This window comes from Pinus tabuliformis, chromosome 2_1 (assembly GCF_031772625.1).
Source record: "Pinus tabuliformis cultivar Carrire ecotype Pingquan chromosome 2_1, CPIR1, whole genome shotgun sequence".
NCBI classification, from domain to species: Eukaryota; Viridiplantae; Streptophyta; class Pinopsida; order Pinales; family Pinaceae; genus Pinus; species Pinus tabuliformis.
In genome coordinates this window covers 221110375-221123459 of record NC_142299.1, presented here as the reverse complement: position 1 = coordinate 221123459, position 13085 = coordinate 221110375, and positions in this window count along the sequence as shown.

Sequence of the window (13085 nt, the reverse complement as noted above, 5' to 3'; positions counted from 1 at the left end):
GCCAAAAAAATAAAACACATGAGTGTAAATTGAGATTATTTAAAGAGAAATTAACCATGCTCTGCCCCTAGGAATTTGTAGAGGTACTAGTGATGGGTGTGAATCATTACAGAGGTTTGAGTTCACCATTAAATTATAAGTTGAGAGAAAATTATAAATTTGGTGAATTGGCTTAGAGAGGAGTTTAGCTCTAATGAATTGTAGCACAAGAAGAGGAAAGTGAATACTATTTTCCCTCTAGACTTTGAGAGTAATTTGCAATATAATCTTTCTGGTTTGTAATTGAATGAATTTTGGAGAGATTAATACCTCCATATTACAAACCGTAGACTAAATTTGACATACTATTCAATAAAGAGTTTGATTATATCACTTTCCTTTCCTCTAAAGTTGATTACATTATTAATTATGTCTATATATAGCTCAATGACTTGTGCATAAGTACATGAATTTCTTAGTGGCTACACTCTAATAGTGTTAATCCAGATTTGTAACTAGGATGGTGAATTGTAAAACCTAGTCATGCACTAATTAAAAGACAAGTTTAGATTTAGATGAGAAATTCTGTAATTATCATAGCTAATTAGATTCTAAAATTTGGGTTTCACAAGATTGATTCATGTGAAATTTTAAAAACAAACAAACCTAATATAGCATTATTCCAGCTCATGGATATTGGACTAATAGTGTTGGAAGTGATACAGAAAAGGCCCATTGATCGTAGTATAATTGAGGACTACAAGACAACTCCCTATCTTATCGCCATGAAGAAAAGTAAGCTAAGGAGGTTCAAGGAGTTGGAAATTAGAGAAATTGAGAAGGATATTCAAGGAATTTGATAATGGAAGAAATAATATTTTGAATTCATGTGGATTCAGAATTAAGAGATGAGATAGAGGAAAAACAAAATGATGACGAGAGAGACCCAATGCTATATTTGAATACATTTATAAATGATAGAGGTAATTCAAGGGTGAAATTTTCTTTCTTTGATGGTGGTTTGAAAGCATAGAATCTCATTGATGAGATAAGTTATTTCAATAGATACTTTGAGTATGAAAAATTCCAAGACCTTGAGAGAGTATTTTTTGTAATAATAAAGTAAAAAGGAATCTTACAATCAAGTGACATGTTATGTAGAAATATATATCAAACAAGAAATAGGACAAGATAGAGAAACTAGAAGAAAATGACGAGAAAGGACAAGGAGAAGTTCCTTCTTCTTGATTATCAATAAAGTTTATGTAAAAAAGCATAGAATTTGAGGCCAAGAGGTACTTATTTCTATGAGGAAACTAAAGAGTTCTTCAAATTTACAGTTAGAATATGAGGTACAGAGATAGAGTAATTAAACGATTATGAAGTATGTCAATGACTTGAAATTCCAAATTCAAGTCCAGATGAGTATCCATGATTTCAAAACTATCGATGAATCATATAAAATCATTTGAAGGTAAAGGAAATGTTGAATATGAAGTGATAGTAGAACTACAGATGAAAAGGTATTAGAGGCGTTAGAAGGATGAAATAAGATTTTCTAGTGAGTGGAGAAAATATGAAGCATCCAATAGTCAAATTGCGAAAGGAAATGACCATGACAAAATAAGTAGAATATATGGAAGAGGAAGGGGTAATAAAATGTGGAATATAAGTACACAAGGAAACTAAATACCTAGAGAAGCACAATATATGATGAAGGAATTAGACCAAGACTCATGTCACATAGAAATATGAGGCATGAGTTTTGTGAAAAACTCTCGTAGTACTTCATCGTGGACAAGGTGAAAAACATTTCTTCAAAATTGTGTTGTTCAAACCTAAAATGGAGACAGTGGAAGAACTTCAAATATAACAAGATATTTTTCAAAACTAACTGCAAGGTTGAAGGTAAATATTGCAATTTGATAATAAATGGAAAAATTACACAAATTTTGGTGTTCATGGAGGTGATGAAGAATCAAAAATTTTGAATGTCTCATGCCAATTCATATCAAGTTTCATGGATATATAAGGGTCAATAAACCACCATGGTTGGGGATTTCTTGCTTATTTTTTATATCAAAGACTTTAGTGACCGATTATCACCTAATGTGGTTAAGATGGATGCATATCATGTGCTTCGTGGAAGACCAAGGTTGTTTAATTATAAGGTTCTTGGCATGGAAAATATGTATGATTTTAATAAGGAAGCACACTACTGTAAGGTGGAGTCAATGGTGGAATATGAGACAATGGTAATGGATTGCAGTGACATTGGAAGTACTCATAAGAAAGGTGATTTAATAATATTGTGTTTATCAAAAAAAATTAAAGGAATAAGAAAAGGAAAATTTATGCTTGGCCATAATGTCAAAGAAGGAACATGAAGATGAGGAAATAGTCATGTGCTAATATATATTGGACAATTGTTGGTGAGTTTGTAAAATATTGTTGTAGATGGTATGTCAATGGTAATACCTCCCATGAGAATTATTTCATATTAAATTGACTTGATTCCATGATCAAATATAGCTAATAAGCTTTTTTATTGAATGAGACTCATGGAAATTGAACTAGTAAATAGATAGGTGCAAGAATTACTTGACAAGAGGTTGATATACAAAAGTTTAAGTTGTTGTGTTGTTTTGGCGGTATTTACATTAAATAAGTGTGGTGAATCGTGGATATGTGATCTGAACTTGAACAAGAATGCAACAAAATACATATATAACCATCAATATATAGTTGCAACAAAAATAACACTTCATTTCATTAATATCAAAGAATTGAAATATGCTTACATATAAAATGGAAATAAGCTAGCTCGGGTGATGGTAGCTTATCTCTAAGAAGAGACGTGGTGGCTACATGCCTTTGAACCATGTTACAATGAGGCTCAAAGTCCTATTTATTAATGAGAAACAATGGAAGACCTTAAACATCCAGAAACCTAACTCTAGGAGATGAAACACCAAAATTGTGGACCTCGTTGGGGTAAATTGGTACATCAACTTCCCCGGGTTGTAATTTTACCTAAAAATGTGAGTCAATGACTCATATATGGCTATTTAAAAAAAAAACACATCGTTTAGAGTCTCAAAACGCCTTCAGAAGTTCACGACCCGAAAAACTTCCAAAAATAGTAAATTATGCTACAATTAAGGAAACTGGAAAATTGAAAGAAACAATGGTGGGGGTCCAAGTGGAATAGGTGGGTGGCCATCAATATCCACCTGGCTCTATGTGCATATATTTTCAAGTTATTACAACAATATTATCAAAAGTTAGTTTCTCTTACCAACAATGGAGGACCTCATGGATTGCTTAATTAAGGAAAAGTAATTTACAAAGATAAATTTGAAAAATGAATACCATAAAATTTAGATAAGGTAACATGAAGTGTGGAATATAGTGTTCAAGAAAAATTAGGGATGGTTTGAATGGTTGTTTATTCCATTTGGATTGACGAATTTTTCCACTATATTTATGAGATTGATGAATGACGCCTTAAAACCATTTCTAGGAAAGTTTGCCATCATGTACTTTTATGACACTTTGATTTCAATCATGTCTAGATCACTTGGATCATGTGAATAAAGTGATGGAAATATTTAATTTGAAATTTTTGTAAATTATATTGAAGAATTTACACACATGCAAGAAGATTTGGTTTATTTGGATTATGTGGTTTCCACAGAGGGTTAAAAGTTGGATCAGGAAAAGGTGAAAATATTTTCGCAATGGCTAGTTCCTAGATGTACATGTCATGCAAGGAGTTTCAATGGTTTAGAAATAATTTATTGAATTTTATCACAAAATTTAGCTAGACTTCTAGACCACTCATTGTGTGTGAAGAAGGGAGCCTTCCAATGGAGAGAAGTAGTATCACGGTGTTTCAATCCCTCAAGAAGTAATTGAGCAGCTAGTGTTGGCACTTCCAAATTTTGAAAAAGATGTTTTAAGTAGATTATGGTGTAAGTGGTTCAACCATTGAAGTTGTTATAGGTTAATGTGGTGGGTCAATATCATAATTATTAATAAATAAAACAAAATTACTATGTTTATAATCAATAATTTTATGTCATTTTTCACACTTGAAGGAACTGAGACGGTATTTGTTATCATAAGGTGATGTAGTACATAAAATTTTAAGACAATATCAAAGGAAGCATTTGAAATGGATGGAATTTTTGTAAGGATACAAATTTTTTTGAAAACATGAATATTATAAGCCTAATAAGGATATGGATCAACTAAGTTGGGGAAAGATGTTGTTGATTACAATGTTTGTTAAGGTTTTAAGTTTGAGTAATGTTAGTGTCAGTATATGCATACTTCCATCAGGGACCAAATCTGCTCTTTACATTTTCATTGTTGGTGTTTCATACTGAATTTTTTTATCATTCCACTAGGTCATGCCAAAAATGATCCACTGATGGTTGTCTTCTTCTTCTCAGAAAATCTAATTTTCCCTCATCAGGTAGATTTCTTGACCCATCTTCATGTTTCGTTCAGTTATGGTTTTAGTTATATTATTTTTAGATTTAAGGCAGTCATGTCTCCATTAGGTCTTAGTGTTCATTTCCAAGGTCAAAAGCTTTGTTTTATTGCAAATAAAGGGCAAGAAAGGTATAAGGAAGACGAATAAACAAAGAATGGTCGGTAGTTAGTCGTGGTTACTATACAAAATCCTTATTTCACTGATGTAATTTTCATCTCAAAAACATATTTTTTGGAGATGAAAACAGAGTATTTTAGTTTGTTCATATCTTTTATGTAATTCAAGTCATTTTATGTAATAAATGTTCCCATAAGCTTCCCAAGGCACTTCTCCTTGCTGTGAAAGAGGAATCATTGAAGAATCAGCTCAATCAAAGCATCATCCACCTAAAAAGAGACAAAGAAAGAGAAGCATTAGACATGGATTTGAAAAAAAAGTAAAATGTTCCAAACAAACATTATAAAGTGGGTTATTCTAAGGAAAAATCAAACTCATCCTCTATATAAGATCTGAAAATCATCTTTCAAACTTCATTAGCTCTTTGTCACCCTAAGCTCTCCTTGGAAAAGAGGAAACTGAGTGAAAATTTGAAAAAATCAGGAAGGCACTGCGTGTTTCAGTTGGAAATTTCACGCTAGGTAGAGTCGGTGTGCGCCTGAGTCTGGCATTGCACACCTATGCAGTGAAGGGCATGCTTTCCTGACTGAGCCAGAGAAAATTTCAACAGCACTGCGTGCCTATGCATTGAAGAGTGTGTTTGTCAAGGACGCTGCGCGCTGGCACTTGGTGCTGCGCGTTTGGCCAGTAAAGCCTGGCAAACCCTAGGAGCACCAAAACACCACTTTTCTTCATCTTCTCAAGCTACAAAGGCTTCTATTACCTACATACAACAAGTAAGTGGCCCAATATCTCTTTTTATCCATCAATTAAGCAAGTTGGCACCCTAAATTTTAAAACCCTAGCAAAGCTTTCTTGTATGTTTCCAAAATCACCTATTTGATTAGAATTATAACACTTCATAGACTTTGTCACCCTCAAATCATCCTTGCCTATACTTCATTCAATATCCCTCACTATTTCACTCACCTTGACCCACATATCAGTCCCTCAAGTGTTCACCTTAAAAACATGGCAGAAGAGGATCACACTAGTTCGAAAGAAGGGGAAAGATAGTCAAGGAGGCCAGCCAAGAAGGGAGGGAGAATTATCAGATTTGAACCCACTAATACCACAAAACTTATGGCATCACCACTTATAGTATCATGTTTCAAGTACATGGTTTGTTTTGAGTTTGCCAAAGGGTTGAAAGGATGAATTTTCATCAGCAGTTAACCAAGCAGTTCATTCTTAATTCGCAAAACAACCAAGTCACTTTAGCTGGGGTCACATTCACTATATCTCCTACCATAATATCACAAGCCACTGGAATTCCAAATGCAGGAGAGAAATGGTTCAAGCAAATAAATCTTCCCCATAGTTTTTATGAGCCATATCTTAAAACAAGGTTTAAAAGCGATAAGAAAAGAATTTTCCCTTTCTCTTATCTCTTAGGAAATTATGTGCCATTAATGAAGATAATCATGAGGTATTTCACATTTGAGGGCAAGTTTTCCAAACTCTACTTATATCATACCAGGCTTCTCATGCACTTTACCAGGGTAAGAATGCTCAGTTTGCCATATTACCTTGTCAGAAGTATTGACAAGATGACATATATTGCTCAGAAAAGGGATCCAACTCATCAGATGCCCAGTATTTTCCATCATTCTCTTATCAAAATGATATTCCTCCATCACTTAGATCAACTATGCATTACTTCAGAGACCTTCATAGCTAATGAAATATTCAATGAACCACCTACTCAGTGAGCTCCCCGCATTCCTCCATCATCCTCCACTCATCCATCTACTTCTTCTCATCCGCCACAACTTACTTATCACTCATCCTCAATAGATCATTCTTCACCACCCACCTCCACACCATCTACATCACCATTTCATGTAGTCATTCATTCACCCAATAGAGTTGATGATAGTGACGAGTAACATGATGAGCATGATGGCAGTGAGGGACATGATGTACACACTGAGCATGGTTAGAGTAGTATACCACAGAGGAACAATTTTTAGCCATTTGCTTTCACCTATCAGAGGGGGAAGAGGCACGCGCTTACCCCACGGAAATTTGGAGGGCCCTTACCTTCATCATCAGCATTACGGGTTAAAGGAAAAGAGCAAATGGTGGAGGAAGAAGATGTCAAATAACAACATGAAAAACATGACACTGAAAAGGAGTTTCTCCTTGTGAACACAAATGATGAGGAGAAAGACAAAATCACTCAAGTTGCCTTGAAAGGAAATGATACCAAAATCAGGAAGCTTGAGACCAGTTTACAAAGGGCCAAATATATCATCTCCTTTTATGAGCAAGAGAACAAGCAGCTAGAGGTCAAGCAAGAATTGATGCAAACCAATTAAATCAAGGAAAAGAGGGAGGCTAAGAAGGCCAAGTTTCAACTTGATGAGGCTTATGGAGATCATGGAGAGCTGGATGATGAACAAGGATAGAGAAAAGGACCAAGAACAAGAGGATTAAAGAGAGCCTTAGAGCTTGAAAGGCAAAAGGAGGTAGAATTAGAGGAGCAACTCACTTTAAATGAGAAATTGGTCAAGGACATAGTTGAGAACAAAGAGTCTTGGCTTGAGAAGGTGAACACACACTTGGAGACCGTCTTGGAAAAAGCAAACAAAGATGTTGAGATACAAAGGGAGATGCCCAAGTATTATGCACAGACGAACCAAGTGGCAAGGAGCAAGCTGAAAAGAGCTCATGAGAAAATTGACAAATTGACCAAGCAAGAGGAGAGAAGGAGACTTGATGTACTTGCTGAGGAATCCCTACATGCGTCTAACATTTGATCACTAATAAAATTACATTTTTGGGCATGTTGAACCAATTTTTAGCTTGAAGGAAATTGTTGTGTTTTCAGTCCAGTTTTTGCACAGTCATGGAGGGCAAACACGTAGTGCCTTGGGAGTTGCGCTCTTTTTTGAGACATCTAATCAGCAAGAAGTCAACATTTTTGGGTTTCAAGTGATGAGGACATACACCCTATACATTTTCTAAGCATTTGGAGGAAAACTGGTTGGTCAAAAGGTTAGAAAACACCCAAAAAATTACCTTTTTGCCCTCTTTTCGGCATGGGCATTGTGCGCTAAGTAGTGTTGGGAGATTTGGTTTTTCACTGGGCAAATGACATCGAAATTCAGAAATTCAAGTTCTTCTAGAAAGTACACAACAAAACTTTCCAATAAGCTATTGTGGGACCAATTTGGACATTAGGAAAACCTTCAAAAGTGCAACTGAAGTTGAAGGGCATGCCTGCACTTGGTGTTGTGCGCTGGCACTTGGCACTATGCATTTGACACTTTGCCCAAAATTTTGCAGGTTCGACCCAGTTTTCACTTCTACCATGACAAATGATTTTTTTACCCTTGTAATTGATAAGTTGAATGTAATTATGATGCTTCTAGAGCTTACTGTGGTAGATTCATCAGGTAAAACAAATTTATGAGGTGTAATGTATCAGTTTGTTTGGATTAGGGATGAGTCACTTTGACCACCCTATTTTCTTTTTAGCAGTTCAAATTTTGTTGGAAACAGCTCCTCCTCTCATGGATTCGACTATGGGAGATTTGGATGAGTTGTTTGGGGTCTATATGATGCTTTTCCTCAGTCATTGTAGGGGTTGGACTCAGTGGGATGCTTATGTTTTGATTAGATATCATTTTGTATCAGTTACAGCGGGAGATTAATGAAAAATTTCAGCTATTTCTTCAGGATCCATGCGATATGATGCTTAGTTGTATTTTTGTTTTGTATTCATGTGTTAGAATGTATTGTTGACTGCCTTTCATCATTTCATTGCCTTTATGTATACAAGTCTGAGAGGAAGAATCCATTTCTTTTATGCTCTATTTTGGGTAGACATTTCATAGTCTGTGTTTTCTTCAGTTTAGGAAGAATTCATGTGGTTTACATGCTCTCTCTAGATCCTCACCTATATTTCACCTCATCCATCAAACCCTAAGGTTCTGATCATTGTGACTACTTTGCCCCATTGAACGCCATATAGCTTTGACCTAATTTCCTTGCCCTAACTATTTGGCTCTTTCTGATCCAGCAAAACCCTTCAAAAAAATCAAATCAAAACCCTGTGCTACTATACCTAGCCTAATATCTATTTCTTGATCCAGTCATTTTTCTTGAGATCCTTACGAAGAGAATCCTCTCATGGCCTAGTAGGGCTAGCTACTTGGCTAAGTGTGGTTTTTGGTTACCCCGGAATTGCCTTATTCAGCCTGAGGTTCATGCAGGTGCTAATATAGTGGTGACCATACTGGGGAATTGAAAGATCAGAAATTAATCACCTAGTAAGTTGTTTTATTTAAATTCTTAAGCTTGTGGATGATGAGTTTTAGAATTTAATCATAGGCTGAATTGGAAAGTTGTAAAGCAATATCTTGATTTTCAAAATTAGACATATTGGCTTCCCGAAAATACACCAGATCCAATCCAGATCCGAATCCTCTGACCATTGTCAGTGATCCTCAAAACATTGGGCGAAAATCTAAGAAAGTTGCAGAGAGATCTAGTTTAACCAGAGAACAATCAAGTAAGGATTTCATTCCTAGAGTTAATTCACTCCCGGGAAGGTTGCAAACTTTGCAAGACATGGAGTTTGATATTAATTTTGAGAAGAGTTTATTTTGCAGTAAATCTTTAAGTTGGATTGATCAGATAATTTTTGATTCCTCTATATCTCTTCATAACCCCATTGAATATTTTTTTTCACACAATGAATCAGGGTCATAGCTTATTCACACTCTTGATCTCTTGCATAACCTCTCTTCAAACTTAAACACTTGAGTGAAAAATAAGATTCATAGAACAACTTTCGATTTTCAAAATACTTCCATTATATCTACTACCACTCAAACTATCCCTCATCCTCTGCCTTCTTCTTCACAAAATGTTCACACCACTCAGACTATTGTTAATCCCCCTTTGATTATATTGAATATCTCAATCCCTGTTTTAAATTCACCACCTCCCCCACCCCCAGTTATGGATGCCCGATATGCACCCCTTATTTTTCCTCAAAATCTTGGTGACATGCCCCCTGATTATCAAACCAAAATTCCTTTATTCGATAGCACTCAAACTATTATAACTCAACAACACGTAGACAAGATGAATACTTTTTTTAACCTCCATGAAGTTGAAATTGAAGATGTGATGATGAGGATATTTGTACAAAGTTTTGAAGGAGAAGTTTGAAAATGGTTCAAAGCCCTACCAGTAGCTTCTATCCTGACTCTACCTTTCCTTCAGAGGAAGTTCCAAGATCGGTGGGAGGTGAAGAAGGATCCCCTTTAGATTTTTTCTGAATATAAGAACATCAAAAGAAATGTTGGCGAGAGCATACAATACTATTGTGTGAGATTTAATGTAGTATACAATGTTATTCCTACAAATATCAAACCACCAGAAGGATTGGCTTTGCTTAAGTTTCCAGATGGGTTTGTTGTTGATATGGCATATCAGTTATGTGAATGTGATCCTAAAACTCTAGAAGACATGCAAAAGAATGTTGTGAGCATAGAAGCGAACTTGGTGGAAAAAAGAGAAAGAATGAGATTGGAGAAAAGAGTGACCGTGAAAGAAGAAACATTTACTTTAGATGCAAAAATGGATATATTGATTCAAACAATGGAAAGGATGGTTGACCGGTTGTCCATCTCAAACAAACCTGAATCACAGATTTAGAACCCAAACTTTAGAGGGCAGGAGTGGACCCAATTCTGAATCAAGCAAAGAGAGCAAAAAGCACCAAAACAACCAATGCAACAACAACAACATAAAATCAGAACCTCGTTACAGCAGATTATGTTCAAGGAGTGGAAGAAGAAGAGGATGAAGATATGGTAATTGAAATAAATCATTTTCTCACTGTAGATGGTATGCCTATATTTCTGACTGAAGATGAGGAGTATGCAGAAAGTTCCGACATTCTAAAGGATGAGGACTACATCTTAGCCAATGATGTTGATTTGGAGACCGAATCTAATGATTATCAACATGGCTATATGAATCCTTTGAGCTCACAGCAGAAACAATACACCTTGAGGTACAGAGAAGTACCGGTCAATCCTATTCAAAAGAGGAAGGATTTCAGTCAAAGAATGATCTCTCAAATAATCAGAAAAGAAGAAAGGAGCATGCTGATCAGAATCCTAACAAGGTAAATCAGCCATCAACAAGTACAGCTGAAAAAGAGAAAGACAATTAGAGAAAGGATAGTGTAACGAAGGAGAAAATAGATAAGAGGGACATCATTGTCAAAGAGGTATAAAAAGTCACATCTTTTAATTTAGAAAGTAAACTAGCTAAATTGAAAGTGTCCATTCCTTTAACCGATCTTGTTAATAATAGCCATTACAAACACCATGTGTCTAAAATACTACAAATTGTTCCTTTATCCAACATGGTGAATGTTGAGGATGATCATCCTGAGCTTATTTTCAGTCCAACTATAGATGGTTAGCTAGAATATAGTGAGGTCATGCCCTTTTATTTGAGTCTTAGACTGCATGAGTATATTCTTCATAATGCTATGCTTGATTATGGAGCTTCTCACAATTTGATGCCCAAGGCTATCATGGAAAAGCGGGGACTAGATATCACCCGATCATCTTATGATTTGTATTCATTTGATTCTGGTAGAGTTCAATGCATTGGTCTCATCAAAGATTTAGTGGTTTCCTTAGATCAAATCCCAACCAAGAATGTTTTGATGGACGTGGTAGTAGCTAATGTACCACCTCGATTTGATGTGTTGTTGTCTAGATCATGGGGAGCCAAACCCAAAGGAACTTTACAACTTTACTTATCTTATGCTACAATCCCTGTTTACAGTCAACTGAGGAAGTTGTACCAGGAAAAGAAGATGAAATATATGTTCACTAGTAAAGAGAAGCCATAAATCATCCGATAAATGTTGTACATACAGATTTAGAGTTTTTATTTTGTACAATGATAGTGGATTGAATGATGTAGATATTTAGCTTGTAGAAGTAGATGATGTATGAGAAATTTTTGAGTGTTTTAGAGCAGTTCTTAATCAAGAAAAGAAAAAAGTGCCAATTCCTTTTGAGCGGCCTCCATGGAAGCAGAAAGTCAGTGAAGAACAGAAAAATGAAGCAACCAGTAAAGGTAAGATTGAAACAATAGTAGAATTCCAACATCTTGAAGACGGAGATGGGCTTTGGAGCATGGACTTCGATGGTGCTTTGGGTAAGGATGGTGCGGGTATTGGAAATTGGATTCGAAGTCCTGTTTTTCAGCTAGACAAAGTTCCAAGTAATGTTAGAGTGTGTTCCTATAAATTAGCTTTCGATTGCTCTAACAATGAAGTAGAGTATTAGGCATTGATTAAATTTCTAAAGATTTTGAAGAAGCTTGGTGTGAAAAGGAGTTTTTTTTTTTTTTTTTTTTTTTTTTTTATGGTGATTCAGAGTTAGTGATTGAACAAGTCACAGGAGAATATAAAGTTAAGCATCCATGGATGAGAGCTTATAGGAATGCAATCCTAGGTATCTTGAAGATGTTTCCAGAATACACATTGACAGTGGTGCCGAGAAGTCAAAAAATTATTTTTTATTCACTTGCTATAGCATCGAGCAATCTGAAAATTCCAATGAATTATAGCAGTAAATTTGAAATTCATGTTAAACATAGGCCTACTATTCCTGATAATTTGAGATATTGGCAGGTTTTCTGGGATGACAATGAAATTAATTCCTTTTTGCAGAATGAAGAGAAGTTTAAGGATGCTTTCATTGATGATGTTTGTGATTCTGATGAACAAGACATTGAGGTAAATTAGATGGATGTTTTACAGCTGAAGGATAATGTTATTCCTAGAGGTCTTATACCTTTAGAGGAGTTGTTTTATCAAGATGATGTGGCGAGAAAACCAACCATGGTTCCTACCAACAAAGAAATTGAAGATGTAAACATTGGGACAACGGACAAGCCCAAGCTTGCTAAGTTATCAAAAACTTTATCTCCTGAGTCAAAGGATCAATATGTTAATTTTCTTTCTGAATTTTCTGATGTTTTTGTATGGGATTACTCAGATTTGAAAGTGTATGACAAGAACATCATTCAGCACACCATTCCTATCAAGCCGGACCAAAAACCCTTTAGACAAAAGTTGAGGAGGATCAACCCAAAGCTAATGTCATCCATCGGGAAAGAGGTAAATAGATTGTTTAAAGCTGGTATCATTGTTCCAATTAGATTCTTTGATTGGGTTTTGAATTTAGTCCCAGTACAAAAAAAGACTGGAGAGATAAGGTTGTGCATTGATTTCTCGAACCTAAATAAAGTGTCTCTAAAATATAATTATCCTCTTTGTAAGATGGACCACATTCTGCATAGAGTAGTTGGAGCATCACGAATGTCACTACTAGATGGCTACTCAGGTTACAGTCAGATTTTGGTGCACAAAAAAGACCAAGACAAAACTCCCTTCAGAACA